Source organism: Erinaceus europaeus, chromosome 8 (assembly GCF_950295315.1).
Source record: "Erinaceus europaeus chromosome 8, mEriEur2.1, whole genome shotgun sequence".
Classification (NCBI taxonomy): Eukaryota; Metazoa; Chordata; class Mammalia; order Eulipotyphla; family Erinaceidae; genus Erinaceus; species Erinaceus europaeus.
The window spans coordinates 118,574,110-118,596,600 of NC_080169.1; the positions used below are offsets into that span (position 1 = coordinate 118,574,110).

Sequence of the window (22,491 nt, forward strand, 5' to 3'; positions counted from 1 at the left end):
TAAAAAGAACTGGGGCTTAGACCCTTGAGTTTCTGCTCTACCATGAAACTCTTATATGTAGATCTAATGCCTTCATCTTTATTGAATTTGACTTACTTATCAATACCACAAAATGCCCCAAATTATATGTAGAATAAAATGCAATGGTAAAATGTTCTTGTTATCTCTTTTTTTTTTTTCATCAAGGTTATTGTCCAGGCTTAATACAACTCCACCATTATCTGAAACCATTTTTCTTTTTCATTTATTTATTTTTTTTGATAAAATGTGAAAGACAAAATGAAATAGAGAGGTAAAGAGAGAATAAGAGTTACTAGTAGAATTACTGTAAACCTTCTTCATATATGTGGGAACCTGAAGTTTGAACCCAAGTCCTTATCCATAGAACAGGTCCCATCGGATAGGTAAAATACCACCCAACATCTGTTGTTATTGTTTATAATAGCAGTAACACGTAGTTTAAAATGTAGGGATATCTTTACAGTTTAACTCAATTGAGTTAAGTTTTACAACCTTTTCCATGTTTGACCATGGAAGCATTTCTGTCCTCTTATCTTTTGATACTGAAAGCAAGGCCCAGGAGAGGAAGTTGTTGAATGACTTGATTGGAAGACTGCCTTTGCATTGCTAATGTGAATTCTCAAAATGAATAGCACATTAAAATGTCCTGTTTGTTTATGTTCACTTAGCAGAATAAACCTGGCTTTGCTTCTGGAAGTCTGAAATCCCAGACTTTGCTCTATAAACAAACATCACAATTGATGACCAAAGCATGTCTTAAGTTCTAGCCACACAAGAAAAAAATGCAGTCTGATCAAAGCTCTAAATAGGAATTACTACTGAACCGTCCACTTATGGAAGTAGTTCCCTGTCACTCACAAAATTGTTCCTTAATTGGTAGCATATTTAATGTCCTAGAATCTGTTGATCTATCAGTCAAGTCCACTTAATCTGTAAGGTGTGTTAGAGCTTCTGTTCCCCCCTTAGTATAAATTATTGGAGTCAGTGTGATGTCAATATTATGTAGAAAGTAACTCTATGGTCAGAACAGCTATGATATCTATGCTCATAGAAAGGACACTGATTTAATGATAAAAATAATTGATCTTTAAAGCCATCAACAATAATTTTAAGGCTAAACTATTTAGTACCTGTTGTCCTGATTGCAAACTGAAGAATAATCACTAGTATGGATGATGGCTGTGTGTTTGTGTGTGTGTGTGTGTGTGTGTGTGTGTATAAAATATTCCAGATTCCTGGGTAGTTTCTGTGCCAGCTTTTTTATTTGTTTTTTTTTTTATTTGCCTATTTAGGAGACCCCATTGGCCTGATTTTCTTTCCTCTGATGCTTAACAACATCCTCATAGGAATCCCTCCTGCAAAGGGATAGAGGATGAGAAGACTGGAAACAATTTAGGAGATATTTGCCTGATTTATATACATTGCTCTTCTTAGGAAAAGAGCAAGTGGGCAGGCTTTTTTGACAAGTGGGAGAAATGGTTCCTTCCCTTATGGTACCATCCACTTCCCCAAGAATACATACAGGAACCCTCCTCCACCTCCTCCTGCTTCTCCTCCTTTTCTCCTCCACCTTCTCCTTTTCTTCCTTCTCTTCCTCCTCCTCCTCTTCCCCTCCTCCTCTTCTTACATTCTTTCTTCCTCTCCTTCTCCTTCCTCCTCCTCCTTCTCTTCTCTTCTTCTCTCTCCTGCTCCTTCTTCCTTCTTTTTCTTTTATTTTCATTAGAGCACTGTTCAGCTCAGGTTTATGGTGGTGATGGGGGTTGAACTTGGGAGCTCAGATTCTCATGCATGAACATCCTTTGCATAACCATTAAGCTGTCTCCCCAGCTCTTGCACAATGTCTTCTCAAAGAGCTAAAATTGTTATCTTACATGGGTTAGAAAAAAAATGCCCTTTTTTTGCACCACTTTGGGTCACCATATAGGATTCCATAGGCATCTTTTTCTGACTGTCATGATGAGATTATTCTTTCCATTTGTTCACTCACACATGTCTTATCATTATATTATTATTTGATATCACTGAGGCCTCTCACTGTGAAAATTTACCACTCAGGGTTGATACTTCAGATAGACAGATGTAGAGAGACAGAGAGACCACAGCTTCCACTGGAGCTTCCTCTAGAATCCTCCCATGTCGTGCCAGAGCTCTCATTCTGATTCTCAGACTCATTTTTTTCAAACCACATTTACCCTCTTCATTCAATTCTTTTTACTTTCAAGTCTAGTTCAGCCTCATTTCTTTCTCATTGCTTTAGAATCTCATTTTACAAGTGCTTTTTTTGGGGGGGAGGTGGGGTGGGGGGTAACATTTAACTTCTCTCCCAGGTGTTGGCTTTTTGCCCTAATTATTATCTAAATACAGATCATTTCTCTGTCCTATTTAAAGACCACCCTTTTTAAGACACTTCTTGTCATGCTGCTTGTCACCGAAGTTATTTCCAGGTATATGAGATATTATGAGAGTTAAACACAGAGACTTGATGCTAGAGGCTCCAAAGCTCAGGTTTAATCCACTTGACCACCATAAACCAGAGCTGAGCAGTGCTTTGGTCTGTCTGTCTCTCTCCACTGCTCTTTCTCTTGCTTGTTACCTAGACCCTTTGCTCCCTCATTCCCTCTGTCCATCTCTCTCCCTCCTTCTGAATGTCACTTTCTCACTAACATTAGCAAGTATGCTTTTTTTAAAAAAAAAGTAATTGCTGGGATAGCCTGAGGGTGCTTCTTCCCAAGCAAGTGCTCTCTGGGTTGGAGAGAACTCAACTGGAGCCAACCTAGGCTGCTGCGTGGGAGAGGGATCAGGAACACATGCTGGGCTAGCGTTGCAGGAGAGAGACTCTGGGATTCTCGGAGGCAAGGCAATTCCAAGTGTGTTCAAACAGAAGAGCAGCTGTATTTATACTCGCCAAGTAGGGTGGAAACAGGATGTGACATAGAGAGGGTGGAGCAAAAAGAGAGTGGTGGAAATCAGGGTGTGTCTAGGAGAGGGGGCGGAGCAAAAAGAGAGTATGAACCAGTGGGGATTAAACCAATGCCCTGTAGGCAGGGCAGTTCCCAGGTAACAATGGTTATGTAAATAGACCACAAGGTTAAGCAGGGGGAAGCTGGCATACTGCCCAACAAGAAATGATTTCTTTTCTTTTTTAGAAATCACCATTATGTATTTCTACATCTTATGCACTAGTTCTACCTTGTTGAAATATGCATATAACTCACAGGAGATTCATTTTATTCAACAGCTATAGTCATGATATACTATGTAAATTCTCTTCTGAGAATGGCAGTTTTGAAATCATTTTATCTTTCAAAGAGCCTACTTTCAAGACTCAAACTGGGTAACACTTCACTTGATAAATATGTACCACGCACTTCCACTATGTCATTAGCTCTCACAGAAGAGAGATGATAGATAACACTGTGTCCAGCCCTTCCTAAAACGAGGAGCCATCCACCAGTTGCCATTTAGAACTTTTGCATTACTGATTTGACACAGAGTTGACTCTGGGGACCATCATCTGTAGCCAACCCTTTCCTAGCCTTAAGCTGTCCATTCAACAGTTGGATGTATCTGGAACATTTAATAATAACTCTTAATTTCCGCTGCTGACTTCACTAGCCTTTAGGGTTATGAATTTGAGGCTCCCTTCTCCCTTGTGTGTTCACTGGCTTAATGAAAACTGTTACCCTATAGGAAGAGCCATCTAACTGTTATTAAGGAGGTTGTTCCCAGAAGCAAGAGGCTGGGGCAGCCAACACTGCTCAACCAAATGAACGTACATCACCTCAGCTCTGCTCAAATATCAGTGTCATTTCCCTAGTTCACAGGCTACATTGAGTTCAAGAGCCAAAGTTTTATGGGCAATAGCTAGGTCATTTCCCTGGTATCAGAGTGAGCTTGCCATCAGTTTGTCTAAACCCTCTCCAATGTTCTTACCAAATAATATGTCCATTGGTTTGGGTTCTCAGAAAGCCATCTTCCCTGTCAATTACTTTTCCATGTCTCTTGAGTGCTGTCTTCAGACTTAACATGCAAATCTTCAATTTCAATTTAAACTCTATAGTAACTCACTTGGGTCAAGGAGTTGAGCTCTGACTATAACTAAACTTTATATTCATAATCTTATTTTTCCAAGTTTCCTCCACAGAGACTGACAGCTTTATTTACCTTATACTATATCCCAGTCTAAGCTCCCAATATCCTGAGCATAGAAAACGTACAACTGTGGTCTAGGAGGTGGTGCAGTGGATAGGGCAACAGACTCTCAAGCATGAGGTTCCTGAGTTCAGTCCCTGGCAGCACATGTACCAGAGTGATGTCTGGTTCTTTCTCTCTCTCCTTCTATCTTTCTCATTAATAAATAAATAAAATCTTTAAAAGAAAAAAAAAGAAGACTTACAACTTTCTACCCAATGTCTCAGGATGCCTAGAAACAAATACTGTGGTTTCTGATTTCAAGAAACCTATAGTCTGCAAACTCTTTAGCTTAGATTATATAATAAGGACACGTGTTAAGTGTCACTTGCTTGTTATGTTGATACACTTTCTTGAGATGAGGTCAGTAGTCTAATAATTTGAAGAAGATGTCCAAAAGGAATCATGTGGCTCCTAAAATAATTTAAATGGTGGGCTATATATGTGATATTACAGAATATAGTATATACTTAAAAGACTACAAACAACAAAGGATCATACAAACTTGAATATCGATGTTGGTTTTAATGAATAAAATATTGTCACAGGTATACATAAAAAGACAATAGGAATTAACTGTATTGGGGGCTGGGTGGTGGCAGACCTGGTTGAGCATACATGTTATATTACACAAAAATCCAGGTTCAATCCCCCAGTCCTCACTTGCAGGGGGAAAGCTTTGCAAATGGTGAAGCAATTTTGCAGGTATCTCTCTGTCTCTCGCCCTCTCTACCTCCCCTTCCATCTTGATTGCTGGCTGTCTCTATCCAATTAGTAAAGATAATAAAAACACAAAATAAAAAAAGAAACTAACCCCATGATGAGATCAATATTAAGGAAATACAACTAATATCTTAATGGAGTGTTTTAAATGTGTGTGTGTGTGTGTGTGTTTGTGTGTATATTAATTCTGTTCTGTCCTGTTCTGGTCTATTCACTAAGTCTCAAGTTAAATACCATCGAATGATTGCTGCCTTCTTCTGAAAGCTTGAATTATAGCTTCCCAGGTGGATATTAGTACTTCATGAAGAATGATTGGAGTTGCTGAATATTTTACATAGGAAAAGTGTATGGCTTGAATGATAATTTAGTTATCTTGATGTATTCCTCCTTTGTAGTTGACAAAAGACAGTTTTGAAACATTATAATTCAAATAAAGACAGAGACAGATTGAGCATGTATGTAAATACTTCATAATTGCAATAAAATGGCTCATAGAAATACCCTAATATGAATAGGAGAAGCATAGAAATACTACACTAACTTTTTACTGTTCAAGCAGTCACTCTTATTTCCACATTCAATGATGCTTTGATATGTCAGTTTTGCTAAGAATTAATGAAACCAAAAAAGCAAGTATTACGTTCCTAGCACATGCTTGTCCAAAAATCATGATTGAATATGGAAGATTTTAAAATTCAGAACACACTTTCTCATAAGGTTATCTTTGTGGCCTTTACTGTGACCAGTTTTCCAGACCAATTCATAGAGAGCTTCTCAAGTCATAATACAGCTTCAAAGCTGTATTGACCTTAACATAAATGCAATGCAGTTGTATTAAAAGATAGGAGACAACCACTCCTATTGATATTTTGAAAGAAAGAAAAAGAAAGGAGAAAGAAAATGTGCAATTTCTCTCATGTTCTGGTGGGGAGGGAAATCAGACTATCAAGGACAGGAGTCAGCAAACAAATCTGTCTGTGAAATCTGGCTAGTGCTGTATCCATGCCTCCTTTACCTCCTTAATGCAGGGTGGTGTATTGATGAGAGAGACCTTTTTGGTCCTCCTAACTGAGAATACTACCATTTTACCCTATACAGAAAACAAATAACTGACCCTTAAATTAGAAGTGGAACAGAAACTAGAAAGAAGGCTTTGTGAATTCTGATAATGATTTCTGTACTGTGACAGCCAAGGTAGCTTTGCTTGTGTATACCTGGACATTCTGTCACCAGAGACAAGGCTCAATGCTGTTACTTAAAAGGAGCTTAATGAAGTTGCGTTCATGAGCTATTAGTAAACTTGTAAAGGTTTGACAAAACAGTGCTTCCCATTTGTTCTTGTTGTTCATTTCTCTGTGAAAGTTATTGCTATAACTGAATATTGCTTTCTAAATACAGTGTATAGTTGTGTATCTTTTTATTTTATCTTTCTGGAGTACAGTGAGTTTCTCAATGCGTCTGAATATTTATGGGCTTTTGTAAATATTCTGTAAAAATTGTAATTGAAAGGAATATTACTTTTCTAGAGTATGTAATCAGATGTAATGTTATCAGACTAGACTTACTACTTGATTCATTCTTGTTTTTCATCAATTACTTTTTAAATATAGTGTACCAGATAAAAATAAGTTTAATAAAATTGTTTTACTCTAGCTATTTTTAAACAACCAACAATTACTGAATGTAGCTCTGTCAGTGCATATAGAGAAATTATGCCAAATTATAAGCTCTATCATGAAACAAAGGCTCTCAGTTTCATATAATAAACTGAATGCTTCTTTGAATACTATTTTTTTCTTTGAATATTATTAATGTTAGATGGTTGCTTTTGTGATTTTTATTCCATTTGTAGGTTTTTATTCAACTTTCTTGATGCCCCAGAAAAAAAGGCAAGATAAATTTATGAAAAATTCACATTTTCTCTCTTTTTTTTTTGAAAATCAACCAATGTATTTTTATGATGCACTCCCAAATTTATTTTTTAATTTTTTACTTATAAAATGGAAATATAAAAAAAAAAACCTATAGGATAAGAGGGGTACATTTCCACACAATTCCCACCCCCAGAACTCTGTATCCAGTCCCCTCCCTTGATAGCTTTTCTTTTCTTTATCCCTCTGGGAATATGGACCTAGGATCATTGTGGGATGCAGAAGGTGGAAGGTCTGGCTTCTGTGATTGCTTCCCCAGTTAACATGGGCATTGACAGGTCCATCCTTACTCCCAGCCTGTCTCTTTCTTTCCCTAGTGGGGCAGGGATCTGAGGAGGCAGGGCTCCAGGACACAAGGTGAGGTCCTTTTCCCAGAGAAGTCTGGTTGGCATCTTGGTATCATCTGAAACCTGCTGGCAAAGTAGTGAATAATGAAGCTGAAGGGTTGACATTCCATGCCTGATGTCTCTGGACACAGTCCAAAGTGAAACATGCTTAGGTGGTACTGGTTTCAGTGATAAGTTTGGGATCAGCAGATGCAGTATCAGTTGGTATGAACTGAGAGAAGCATGTAGGAAAATGAGCCCCAACCTAGAGGTTTCAGGACTGGAAGAAAAATGGGCTCTATAGAGAAAGGGGAAGGTTCCTGCTGTCTTAGGGTTTAAGAAGGCAGTAGATAGTTACTGCTATAACCAAATTATTTGGCAATTGGTTTAACTCTGAAAATCCCATTGTTGGGATTTGCTGTATCATACAAGACCTCACCATAATTTATGTGGCTTTATGCCATAAATATATATCCTTATCTTATAGGGTAATGCCACCAGTTGTGTCTGTTCTTCCTGGTCTAAGCTTTTAGAAGATTTAATTCCATATTTTTTCTTCCATTCCACCAAATAACAAAAAATAGCAACAAGAACATTTGAATTTTCTTTCTCAACCACCCCCAACTGAAAGTAAACTCAGAATCCTGTTGATGTGTAATACCATCCCTGACCCAATATTTATTTATTTATTATTTATTCTATGGGATAGGGTGGAGAAGGAGAAAGAGGGGGAGAGGTAGAGGTAGAGGTAGAGGTAGAGGGAGGGAGGGAGGGAGGGAGGGAGGGAGGGAGGGAGAGAGAGAGAGAGAGAGAGAGAGAGAGAGAGAGAGAGACTCCAAGACCAGAGAGCTGCTCAGCTCTGTCAGTTCTGGCTAGGGATTGAATCTGGAACCTCAAAGCCTCAGACATAAGAGTCCTTTGCAGAACCATTATGCTGTTTCACCAGTCCTCTTTTCTTTAAAGTATACTTGTATTCATTTGTCCATTTATTTATTGAATAGAGACAGAGAGAAAATGAGAGGAAATCTGGAGATAGGGAGAGAGGAAGAGAGAGACCCACAGCACTGCTTTAGCTCTTGTGAAGCTTTTATACCTATGGGTAGGAGCCAGGGGCTTGAACCTGCTACCTTGAGTATGGTAACCTGCTGCCTTAATGTGTGCTCTACCAGGTGTGACACCATCACCACCTCTCCAGATAATTATATTTTATATACTTGTGGGATAGAAGAAGAGGCAGACAGAAAAATCAGAGCAGGAAAGAAGCCAGAAACTCCACCATATGTGGAGTTTCAGCTTCTACTGTTCATGGTGCTCATATGTGATGCCAAAAATGAGCTCAGAACTTCACACATACTAAGACATGACCTATGCCTACCAATCTATTTAGCTTTGCTCATGGTCTGCTTATCCCTATTTTTCCTTTCAGAAAGATGGATAGCACATTTGATTTAAGTATACACATTAAAATCTAGGTGTTACTTGATAAAATAACTTCAGTTCTAGTACTCAATTTTTTATCATAAATTATTCTTTAGTTGTTATTTATTAATGGTTAATAGTTTCACAATTCCCTGAAATGTTACCTGATAATTGCTTTTTGTAGTTTATTAAATGTTTCTTTTGTGTGCTTTACATTTTGAATTTGACTCTCAATGGCCATTCTATAGAACTGAAAATATAACTAAATATAGGATCCCTTACCCCCCATTTTCTTTACCCAAAGTCTAGTATCTACTACTGTGGATGGCAAACCTGAGGTAGCTCCATTTCATTTGATATTGCAGGTCACTTGATTCTTCTGCCTAAAATGTTATGGGGTTCTTTCTTTAAAAATCTAGTAACCTAAGCGCAAGGACCGGCGTAGGGATCCCGGTTCGAGCCCCCGGCTCCCCACCTGCAGGGGGGGGGTCTCTTCACAGGCGGTGAAGAGGTCTGCAGGTGTCTATCTTTCTCTCCCCCACTCTGTCTTCCCCTCCTCTCTCCATTTCTCTCTGTCCTATCCAACAACGAATAGCGTCAACAAGGACAATAATAATAACCACAACGAGGCTACAACGACAAGGGCAAGAAAAGGGGGAAAAATGGCCTCCAGGAGCGGTGGATTCATGGTGCAGGCACCAAGTCCAGCAATAACCCTGGAGGAAAAAAAAAAAAATCTAGTAACCTGGGGGTCGGGCGGTGGCGCAGTGTGTTAAGCGCATGTGGCGCAAAGCGCAGGGACCGGCGTGAGGATCCCGGTTCGAGCCCCCGGCTCCTCACCTGCAGGGGAGTAGCTTCACAGGCAGTGAAGCAGGTCTGCAGGTGTCTATCTTTCTCTTCCCTTCTCTGTCTTCCCCTCCTCTCTCCATTTCTCTCTGTCATATCCAACAACGAATTGTGTCAACAAGGGCAATAATAATAACCACAATGAGGCTACAACAAGGGCAACAAAAGGGAGAAAAAAAAATGGCCTCCAGGAGTGGTGGATTCATAGTGCAGGCACCTAGCCCAGCAATAACCCTGGAGGAGGAAAAAAAAAAAATCTAGTAACCTTTTCAGAGAATGTGTCCGTATGGATGAGATTTATTCACTGTGTATCATTGAATTCAAACATCTTGCCTATAGTTTACAAACCTAATACATGTCCAAACTAGAATCTGAAATCAATCCCTTACATCTTTTCTATAGATTTTCCTATGCCATCTCTTAATTATAAATCTGTATTCTAGGGCCATAAAGATAACTCACTAAGTAGGGGGCATGCATCACGGTGCACACTACCGAAGGTCAATCCCAGGGGTCACATGGGCATTCCATTCCACTGAGGCTTTCTCTAGTACTGTAGTCAATCCTCTGGTTTTTCTATTTAATGTCAAAGCAGCTTTAGAGCAGTAGAACCACACATGTAGAAGACCCATCTCTTTCAAAAAAATAATTTCTGTATCATAACCATAGGTATTCGCATAAAAAACAAGCAAAATATTGACTCAATTCTCCATATCTATCTATCTATCTATCTACCTATCTATCTATCTATCTATCTATCTTGTGTGAGATTCTAGATTTGAATTCCAACTCCACATGTGAGCACCACCATGGACAGTAACAAGGATGCCTGCTCCATGCTTGGTGGAATAATGTTTTGGTGTCTCTTCTTTTCTCTGCTCTGCTCTGCCATGCCATAACCTCCCCTTTACATCCTCCCCCCTCACACCCCATACCACACTTCCCTGCTCCTGTCTCATAAAATTTGAACCAGGATGTTACTCAGAAATGATGTGAAGTAACTTGGATTCACTCCTCAGCATTCAAAATAATGATGGGGGGGTCAGGTGGTAGAGCAGTGGGTTAAGTACACATGGTGCAAAACTGCAAGGACTATCATAAGGATCCCAGTTAGAGTCCTCCAGCTCCCCACCTGCAGGGGGTTGCTTCAGAGGTGGTGAAGCAGGTCTACAGGTGTCTATCTTTCTCTCCCCTTCTCTGTCTCCCTTCCTCTCTTGATTTCTCGCTGTCCTATCCAACAACAACAACAATATCAATGGCAACAATAACAACAATAACAAGGGCAACAAAATGGGAAAAATAATAATGATTTCAAGTTACCACTTAAAGTCATGTTAGTTATGTTGAAGGAAGAGTAATTAGTGTCTTTTCAAGGGGGAGAGTGATTCTGAGAGATTGTAGATACCATTCAGAATATTATCTCACTCATCTCTGGTGAGTGCAGGAAAACTAAAGAGACCCCAGAGTCCAAGCTTCATTGCTCAGATTGCACTTTTGCTTAGCAAAAGAGGGATTAAAAAAATGTCATCCTTTCTGCCTCCGCTGCGGCAATGGCACCTGTGAAAAAACTTGTGGCAAAGGGGGGCAAAAAAAAGAAGCAGCTTCTGGAGTTCACCTTTGATTGCACACACCCTGTTGAAGATGGAATCATGGATGCAGCTAATTTTGAGCAGTTTCTTCAGGAGAGAATCAAAGTGAATGGTAAAGCTGGGAATCTCAGTGGTGGGGTTGTAACCATTGAACGAAGCAAGAGCAAGATCACTGTGACTTCTGAGGTGCCTTTCTCCAGAAGGTGTTTGAAATATCTCACCAAAAAAATATTTGAAGAAGAATAATCTACATGATTGGTTACACGTAGCCGCTAACAGCAAAGAGAGCTATGAATTGCGTTACTTCCAGATTAACCAAGATGAAGAAGAGGAGGAAGATGAAGATGAGAGCTCTTTTATCTGGAATGTTTTATACGAGTTCTTGAATAAAACTTGGAAACCAAAAAAAGTCATGTATGGGAGAGGCCAAGTGCCACAATGTCAGACTGATCAGACTGACTGCTTTGTCCACCAAAATCACGAAGCGATGTTGATTCTATGATCAGAGAAGAAAAGCACAGTGTGAGTTGTTTCAAAATCACCTGACCTGTGGTCCACGACACCAGATGTGACCTCCTGGAGACCTTACAGAACTGCATGTTATTGCAGAAGTGAAACTGTTCATTGCTACTTCGTGATAGTTTGGTATTCTGGGAACTCTGTCTTCCCAGTTTTACACATGACCTGGTCTACACAGTGCATGTTCTGCTTGTCTCCTTCTGTCCTTCACTTATTCTTTCTTTCTTTCTTTCTCTTTCTTTCTTTCTTTCTTTCTTTCTCTCTTTTCTGAAACCTTCTCAAGGGATATTTTTTAGAGATAGGAAAAATAGGAAACACATGGTCACATTTTCTGCCTTTCTAGAACAAAGTAAGAATTATTGTGAAGCTTTTAGCCTTTGGGTCTGAAAAATGTTGTAAAAATGCAAGTTGGTTTTGCCCTCTCCCTTAATATTTTCGATTTGCCTGTTCCAGTGCTCTTGAATTTATTATTATCAGGACTGAGCAGAATAATTCCACAGAGCCTTAACAGTGCTAAAATTCAAAAATGTCTGCCTTGTGCCATAGTCTGTATATTTAAGAGTATGTAATATGAATGGACACATCCGCTAAATTTACAATGAAATAGGAAATCATCTGTCTCTGCATTATAGGTGAGTAAAGGAAATCATACTTGAGGAAAATCACCTACATTGAAGTAAATTCATAGAATCCAAATTAGCAATAATAAAAATCCGTAAGGAAGTCCTTGAGCTCATTGACATTGAATTCAGCCCATCCCTATGTTTTATGCTTGATATAGGTGAGATTGGAAACAGTGCTATGAACTTTTTCAGTGGAGCACAGTTGGAATGGTAATTATAATGCATGCCAGCTTAACTAGAACTCAAAGCACAGCATCACTATATGATCATGTACAAATTACTTTTCTAACTCTGTAACTTGATTCATGGAGAAGCTGGGATGCAGAGAAGACAATCCCACACCCTCAATGTTGGGTGAGTTAGCAGGAAAGCACTGCTTCTGGTTATACGGAAGGACCTAATTTTCCATACCTTGCCAAATTTCCCATAGTAACTTTCCTCCGTTTAATCAGGTCTTCTTCTTCTGTGTATGTAGCCCAGAGCTAAACTATGCTCGGGAGTTTTAGAGATCTTTGTTGTCATCTGATTCTAGAGTTGTATGTCAAAATAATATAAAATCTTCAATTAGCAAATATACTTAAAATGATCTCAACATGGGGGCCGCAATGGGTGAAGAAAGTGTGCATCCCCACTAGCAATTAATGTTCACTTATTTTATTTTACATCTCTTTTTCTAATATTTTAATATTTATTTATTTATTCCCTTTTGTTGCCCTTGTCATTTTATTGTTGTAGTTATTATTGTTGTTCTTGATGTTGTCGTTGTTGGATAGGACAGAGAGAAATGGAGAGAGGAGGGGAAGGCAGAGAGGGGGAGAGAAAGACAGACACCTGCAGACCTGTTTCACAGCTTGTGAAGCGACTCCCCTGCCGGTGGGGAGCTGGGGGCCTCGAACTGGGATCCTCAATACTGATCCTTGTGCTTTTTATTTTATATTATATTCATTATCTGCTTAGATACCTATTTTCGTGCTAGGGTTCCAAATAAGTTATGGTCTTAGCCATGAGTTGCATCAATGAATTATATTCTAACATCCTTCTAACAACATGAATTCTGCCCAGTCACTATGGTTGCCAAGTTGAATAGCTCTTTTGCACATGGTTCCATAAATTACTATAATGGAACAGTGATTTTCCAACATAAGTTTGTGATTTTGTTGGTTAATCTTTCTAGAATATATGGTCATGGTTCTAAAGAGAAAACTCTGCAGAGCAAGGTAATTACATAAACTTTAAGGAAACATTTTCTTACTGACCCATGGTAAGACTTCTGGAAAATGATGCAAATCTGAAGAAACTGTTACGAGTCACTAGACTGGCAGCATATCCTAGAGGGTTCATTCTGCAGCCACTACGTATGCCAGGCTTTTATCTAATCTACACGTAAAAACAAATACTAGCTCTCTCAAGGTGCCCTTTGTCATCTTGGAAAAATCTTTGAGCTAAGGTAAAGAATGACCACAATAATTCCTCTTACATGGAGTCAGATTATCATTGGCAGTGATAAAGGCAGCACCAATATCTCTCTCTCTCTTTTTTCTTTTACTGCCTATGATATTTAAAAGAGATACTCAGTTATTGATCTAGGCAGGTTTTGAAAAGACTTATGTCTATTAATATACTTGATTTGATGGAAAATATGAAGGGTTCAGAATTCACTGAACAGATAGTAACCTAGTGATAGAATCGCTCAAACCATTCCTACCTAGTACCTAGTGATAATGACATACACGTCAGCCTGGCACCTAAGGTTTTTTTAAATCATATATTTATTTATTCCTTTTTGTTGCCCTTGTTTTTATTGTTGTTGTAGTTATTATTGTTGTTGTTACTGATGTCATTGTTGTTGGATAGGACAGAGAGAAATGGAGAGAGGAGGGGAGGACAGAGAGGGAGGGAGAAAGACAGACACTTGCAGACCTGCTTCACTGCCTGTGAAGCGATTCCCCTGCAGGTGGGGAGCCGGGGGCTCAAACCAGTATCCTAAGCCACTCCTTATGCTTGGCACCACCTGCACTTAACCAGGCTGTGCTACCGTCCAAATCCCAAGGATTTTTTTATAATAGTGATACTTGTATTTCATTGCTACCATTATTATTCATTTCATAGCATGAGGGTGTGGCGCTCTCACATTCAAGATTACGTACATCCAGTCCAGTTGCCCTTCTTTCCTACTTCTCCTTCTTTTGGAAAGATGGACAGAGAAAGCAGGGATGAGGCAGAGAGATGGAAATAGGGGAATAAACAGCATAGTATTCTTTCACCAGCTTTGCACCTGACCCTGGTCTCCTATGTGGTGGTGCCGGAGTTCAAGCTCAGGACTTTGTGTGGGTTTACTGACTTTCCAACATGTGTACTGTCAGGGTCTAGAATCTGGGTCCTTTGCCTTATGGGAGGTTGGAGACCTAAGTCGGGTCCTTGGAACAGGAAATGTCCCCAGTGATAACAGCAATTCTCATCTTGTCAGATGAGGTGCACCTCGTCAAGTGTACACATTGACCAAATGTGAGGGCCCAGGTTCAAGTCGCCAGTGAAACAGAGCTGCAGGTGACTATTTCTCTTTCCCTCTCTATGCCATCCTTACATCTCAATGTCTCTTTTGTCTCTAGAGACAAAAAAAAAATGGCCACAGGGAGTGGTGGAGTCATCATGTAGACACCAAGCCTTGGTGAAAATCCTGGTGACAAACAAAAATGGTTACTTGCAGAGGTACTAGGAGTTAGTGAACATTTTAAACACAATTTCAAATGATTAAATCAATGGCATCTGACTTCTTAGAAACATCTGATGTAATGCATATGGAGTATATGAAATAGTATTGGGAAAATTGTTGGGATTTGATAAACAATATTTTTAAGTCTTTTTAAAAAATATTTATTCACTTTTGTTGCCCTTTTTTTATTGTTGCAATTACTGTTGTTGTTGTTATTGATGCCATCGTTGTTGGATAGGACAGAGAGAAATGGAGAGAGGAGGGGAAGACAGAGAGGGGGAGAGAAAGACAGACACCTGCAGACCTGCTTCACCACCTGTGAAGCGACTCCCCTGCAGGTGGGGATCCGGGGGCTTGAACTGGGATCCTTACACTGGTCCTTGCGCTTGGTGCCACCTGCACTTAACCCACTGCACTTCTGCCTGACTCTGCATAAACAATATTTTTTATAATCAATCAAATTTGTTAAATAATAAAGGAAATTAGTGGCCTCAGACTTCTCTTTGAATCATTTATTGGATTATGAGGTTTCTAGCATCTCCTCAATTTCTATTTTAAAAATGGATGGGAAGTGTTCAGAGTCTGTATGGGTGACTGGCCAATCTTCTGTATGATTACGACCCCCAAAATATATATATAACTACATAGCATACTCCCTTAAGTCTCTAACTTACTGACTGTGTGGCCTCTCCTGTCTCCACAAGGTCTTTTTAGAGTTCTTCCAGCAAAGATAAGGACAAGCAGTCCTTTCCATTAGACACTATTAACACTATCAGTGTGACAGGAGACCTGACGGTCTTTTAAAATATTTTTTATTATCTTTATTTATTTATTGCTTGGAGACAGCCAGAAATTGAAAGGAAGGAGGAAATAGAGAGGGAAAGAGACGGAGAGACATCTATAGGCCTGCTTCACTGCTTGCAAAGCTTTCCCCCTGCAAGTGGGGTCTGGGGACTTGAACCCGGGTCCTTGTACATTATAACATGTGTCTCTAACAGGTGTACTGCCACCTGGCCTGAGATCTGAGGGTCTTACACAGGCACAAGTCCAATTTGGTGAGATTTCACCAAATGAAACCCTGTACAGAATGTCCTCATGGTATTATTGATTGACAAAAGCATAAATTATATGAAAGCTTTTGCAAGGGTACAAATAAATTAGTATGGAAATGTATACCTTACTACCATATATCTCTTGACATCAGTATAAAATTTGCAGAATATTTTCACTCAAAAAATACAATAAATTTTCTATGAGGATTGATAGTTGGTTGAAGTGACCTTCCTTTAAAAACTGTGTTTTCATTGAAATCTGCCATTAAATATGTGACTACGAGATTGTAAATTAAATTCAAAATCTTAACTAGAAGCCATACTTAGCTTTAAAAGTACCTGTAGTTTTTTTATTTATAATTCTGTTTTTAAAATGTACTCAGTGCTTACAGGTTTAATTACAGCCTTACTAATTTGTTTTTGTTTCCAAATATATTAGGCTTAACATTTAAGTATAATGTTGACACACTATTTAATCTGTGACTTGGTCTTCAAAGTATACATCTGCTTTAAATTTATGGTGGAAAAATTACTCATTTAGCTAGAAAGTGTGTTGAATTCTCTAGGACCAGATGCATATACAAACCAAAGATTTTTTGCAAGTTTTAGGAATATGCCTCTAACTAAATGTGCATGTCTGAAATTTTTCTTGGATACCGTCAAGCTTATAATTTGGAAATATATTTAGGTGCACTTAGAAAATACCAGAAAAAAAAACAGCAAAATCCATTACCCAGTCCTCCCATAAGATAATCATTTAAATAATGACCTTTCAGAACCAACAAAACAGGATACTTGCTTTGCCAGGTAAGTGTGTATGACCCAGGTTTGAGCCCAGACCCCACTACACCGAAGAAAGCTTCAGTGCTATGGTATCTTTTCCTATCTTTCTCTCTCTATCTAAAATATTTCACCTGGAGAGCTGAAACCCTAAGGAAAATATTATACTATACGAATGCATAGATGTATAGGTTCAGAAATTATTTGAAAGGTGAGCAAATTGGATCATCACCAATTCAAAACAGAAAGAAGTCTCAAAATAACGGGATCTCTCTCAAACTCTAGATAACTTCCAGAATTGATGTTGGCCATAGGTTTAGTGAAGTGATACTACTAGTAATGTGCAAGGCTTGGATTTTACATAGTGAAATGTGTATCTCTGAGTCATGTTTGCTAATTATTTCAGTTCCAACAACCACATTAGTGAATTATTCTGTTTTTTTTTAATCTTTGTATTGATTTATTATTGGGTAGAGACAGAAATTGGAGGGGGGAGATAGAGAGGAAGAGAGACAGAGAAACACCTGCAGCACTGCTTCATCACCATTTGTGAAGCTTTTCCCTGCAGGTGGGGACCAGGGGCTTAAACCTGGGTCCTTGCTCACTGTAATGTGTACACTCAAATAGGTGTGCTATGGTGATACGGCCCCTTAGTCTATGTTTCCTATGGTAAATCTTACATGAAATATGTTAGGCCTTTGCTCCTATTAGTAGAATTTTACATCACTTTCACTCATATTTTTTCTGGTATTCTAGGGTATGACCACACTCCATGAGATGATAACTCATTCTGGATTAAAAGAACTTTTGATTTTATTCAAATAATATTCTACTGATATCTTCTCAGTTTTAATTATTTTCTAGTGCTGTATGGGATTCCAAGGTAGTGTATTTTGAAAAATGAGATATGTAAATATAGTTTCATTAAGTTTGTAGCATTTTAATGGGACATACTAAAGTTTCATTGTTATTTCAATTAATTTGCTACCTTTCTCCAGTCTCTACTTTATATTACTTGATCTCCAAGTGCAGCATATTTTCTATGGCCGTATTTACTGACTTTGTCCACATCCACTTTGTTTTCTAGTAAACATTTTTTTCTGAATAATGAACTTTTCTAATGATTGCAACTAAAATTAACATGCTCATTAATCTATCTAATGAACAAATCCATCTGTTAGTACTTCCACTAAAACATATCTAGAGATTATCTTGTCCTAGTTGTTTATTAGAGATAAACAGAAAATATATGCCAGCAAATAAGGCCTGTTCTTATTATCTATAAAAATATCAAACTTAATTGTATTGGAGAAAGTCCAGGTAAAAATTAACCACACATAGTCATAGTGCATTGAACTGAAGTGTTAATGAGAATATTGGAGAGACAGAACAATAGCTTGAGTTAGAAGAAGGGATCTATAGGGTGGGTAAAATAGAAAATATTAGAAACAGGGCCAAGTGGTGGCACACCTGGTTAAGCATACACACTACAGTGTACAGCGACCTGGATTCAAGCCCCCGGTCCCCCCTCGCAGGGGGAAAGCTTCACAAGTGAAGTAGGCCTGCAAATGTTGCTTTGTCTCTCTCTCTCTCTCTCCTTCTCTATCCACTCTCCCTCTCAATCTCTCTCTGTCCTATCAAATTAAATAAATAAAGTTTTAAAATATATATATATATATATATTAAAAACAAAACCTGCCAGATAGGAGAGAGAACAGATGGAAACCAGTTAAATAGCAACAAATATGGGAAGAGCTTCTACTGATATATCAGGGAAAAAAAAAAGAAAAATCTGATACGTTAACATAGTCATTAAATAATTAGAAATATCATTGTATCATGTGAGTCTGGAAGGGGAAATATTCTGATGAAACATTTTTATGTGCAAATGTTTCTATGCTATCATTCTGCTAGAGAGCTAGAGAAAGAGAAATAGAAAGGAAGAAATTTATTGAGGTGTGGAAGCTCATGTAATAATTGCTTGAGTGTAAAACTTTTTTTTTTGGGTCTCCAGAGTTATCACTGGATCTTGGTGCCTGCATTATGAATCCACTGCTCCTAGCGGCCATCTTTGTCCCATTGTTGTGTTGTTGCTGTTGTTGTTGTTGGATAGGACAGAGGGAAGTGGAGAGAGGAGAAGACAGAGGGAGAGAAAGACACCTGCAGACCTGCTTCACTGTCTGTGAAGCGACCCCACCCCCACCCCCACTGCACGTGGTGAACCAGGGACTCTAGCCAGAGACTCAAGCCAGGATCCTTAATGCCAGTTCACGTGCAGTCTCGCCATCTGCACTTAATCTGGTTCACTACCGCCCAGCCCCTAGTATAAAACTTTTATTGTTTTGTGCTTGCATCCTACCTGTTAATCAAAAGATCCCTTCCATTTCTACAGCTCTATTCCTTAAGAATTGACTATTTAAAGTTAACTGCAAAGTAACAGTGGATTCCATTGCCCCTAAACCCCAGCCGATGAAAGCTGAAAATTTGTACCGTAGACAGTTCAGCTGCTCGGTAGTAATGTTTAGTCGTCTAAGATAGGATTCCTCCAGAATAGTTGCAGTGATTGTTCTATTCATTTTTTCCAAGCTGGAAAGCTTTGATTGCCTAAATGTGTGCATATCTGTTCCTTCTTCTAATCCTCTTGCTTCTGGAGAAGCACAGACTGTGTGTTTCTATATTACCATACCAAGTAGCAGTGTGTTTGGTCTCTGAAGAGAATTAAGAGAGAAAATACTTCGTAAAAATGGAATGCTGAAGAGGCCTTTTACAACCTAAGAATTTTGAGTAAGAAACATTACATTATAAAAAGAAAACAAGGATGGAATGAGGGAAGAAAGAAAGAAAAGAAAAAGAAAGAAAGAAAGAAGATTGATGATTACATTATAATCAGGATCAGAGAGATAACTCACCTGGGGAGGCCATAGCTTTGTCCTGTTTGTGAACCAGATTCAAGTCATGCTTCCTCTGTCTAACTGTTTCAGTCTTTCGAGACTGAAATAGGGTAGAAATAATTTGAAAGGTAGAAATAATTTGGCCGGTGTGTTCTCCTTTCAGTTCTTGTTTCTTAAGTTCTGTCGATGAGTGAGACCATCTCAAATATACCCTTCTACTCAAGGCTCACCTCACTTAACATGATTCTTTCAAGCTTTATCTAAGATGAGATATAGTATCTCTCCTTTCTTTGTCTATATCTATATTTCTGAACAAAATGTTGGTGAAATTCTGTATGTGCGTGGTCCCTGCAATACACCCACACACACATCATTTGGATAATCTTTTTTTTTAGAACAGCTGAAGTGAAGTTGAAGTGAGGTGTGATCAAAGAGAAAGAATTGACAGAATAAAATTCCTTTGGGGTGGGTTTCCCTTAGCAAAGAGACTTAGGGTCAACCACCCTCATGGTGGATGATGGGTCTTTTGTTTGTCTATGAAATGTATTAGAGACCAGGAGATGGCACACCCAGTTGAGCACACACATTACCATGTGCAAGGCCCCAGGTTCAAGGCCCCACCCCCTAGCTTAATGAGCAGTGAAATAAGTCTGCAGTTGTGTCTTGTTTTTTTCTTCCTCTCTGTCGTCTCCTCCTCTCTCAATTTACCTCTGTCCTAATGAATAACATAAAAAGAAAATAAAAGGGGAAGGGATGGTGAACAGGAACATTGGATTGGCAGGTCCAGCACCAAACCCCACTGATAACCCTGGTGATGAAAAAATGAAAGAAAGAAAGAAAGAAAGAAAGAAAGAAAGAAAGAAAGAAAGAAAGAAAGAAGGGAGAAATGAAAAGCATTTATTTCTTGTAGACTGTGTTTCTATATGTGGTTCATTGAAAGGATTGGCAATTGAGATTGTGTCAAGGGCTTCTATGGTTCTCCTTCCTTTTGAGGTATCACAAGTAGTGACATATATGCATGAAAAAGCACCCCTCAGGGCCAGGTGGTGGTGCACCTGGTGGAGCGCATGTGTTACAATGCTCAAGGACCTGTATTTGATTGAACCCCTGCTCCCCACCTGCGGGGGAAAGCTTTGCTAGTGCTGAAGCAGTGTTGCAGGTGTCTCTCTGTCTCTTCCTGTCTATCACCCCCATCCCTCTCAGTTTCTGGCTGTCTCTAGCCAATAAATAAATAAAAATAAATTTTTAAAAAAGCATAACTTTTAAAAAAGGAAAAAACAAAACACCCCTCAGAGTGTAGAATTGTTTTTGCCACCTATACAATCCAGATTGCCTGAATTCAGAGAAAAAAAATATATCTTGCTGATGACTAGATTTAAATGGAATTTTATTTCCTATTAAAGATTGAACTAGATCAGTCAAGTTAAGTGAGATCCTTATACTTAGTTGCAGAAAATAGTTTATCTCACTTAGTTTTAATGTCAGAGACTTAATGACTGTCTCAAGAGCTGTATAAAATCTCAAATTTGATTCCGTAACTGCATTACTGAAAATAAATTTAAAAAAAAACTTGGGAACCATCCATAATATAAAAAGAGCTCTGAAATGTTAGCGTTGCATATTTATGCCTCAGGAACGGTGGTGATCATCCAAATATTATCAAAGAATAACCATGAATTATAAAAAGTCAACTAGAATTCCACTTGATGTAATATTCATAAAAATTGCACTTGTGAAAGATTTTAGTGCTATCCAAAGGGATTGTATTATTATCATGTGAAATTTCATGAAAATCATGAATTGCAATTACGTAAAATATGAATTTTCATATCAGAAAAAGATGCATCAAAATATTGACTGTGGTTGTTTGTTGCCATGGAATTTTGAATAAATTGTCCTTTTATTCTGTTTGCCTACTATATGTATACATCAGAATGTTAACACTCTTATCCTCTCTACTCATAAGTAAATAAATACATTTGAAAAATGGTCCAAGCATCGGTACACCTGGTAGACTGCACTACTCACTGTCCCCCCCTGTGGATGGAGAGGTTTCACAGCAGAGCAGGATTTCAAGTATCTCTATTTTTCTTTCATTTCTTCCCCACTTCTTCTCTATTTCTCTTTGTGTCTATCATTAAGAAAAAAGGGGGTGAGCAAGAGATAGATAAATGCCCTTAGGGAATGGTGGAGTTATTATGTAAACAGTGATTTGCAACAACAACTTTGGTGGCTTGAGAGAGGGGCTGGGGATGGAAGGATGCATTTAAAACTTAGATAAGAAGGAGTTCTGCCAATATTTCTCTGTATTTTTTTTTTTGACGAACTAAGAAAGCTATGTTGTATATATACATTGGAATGCTACTCAGCTGTTAAGAATGATAAATTAACCTTCACCTCAATTTAGATGGTGCTTGAAGGAATCATGTTAAGTGAGATAAGCCAGAAAGAGAAATATGAATACACAATAATCTACCTCACTGTGTAGGCAGAACTTAAGAAACAGGTACAGAGGCCAGGCGGTGGTGGCCCAACTGGCTGAGCACACTCCTTATCCTGAGGAACACCCAGGTTCAAACCCCTAGTCCCCACTGGCATGGAACAAACTCCACAACCTGTAAAGCAGTGATTCTGGTATCACTCTTTTTCTCTCTCCCCTTTTTTCTCTTGCCTTTTACCTGTAGCTAATAAATAAATAAATAAAGTATTAAAAAAAAACAAGAACAAGAACACAAAATAAAACTTGGATAGTGTGTAGGGTATTGTAATAAAACAGAGGATTCTGGGGGAAATGAACTGGATGAAGGTGGGAAGGTGGGGGCTTTGGGGTCTTGCTGCATGATGGTGGAAATGGATCAAACAGTAGG

At 38.6% G+C, this 22,491-nt stretch overlaps 1 protein-coding gene and 1 pseudogene across 1 annotated transcript in view; both read left to right on the plus strand.

Annotated features, from left to right (window-relative positions):
* Positions 1–22,491, plus strand: part of CNTNAP2 (contactin associated protein 2) — a 2,382,269-nt gene that overhangs the window by 60,361 nt on the left and 2,299,417 nt on the right. The window lies entirely within an intron of this gene.
* Positions 10,992–11,563, plus strand: LOC103118151 (large ribosomal subunit protein eL22-like; annotated as a pseudogene).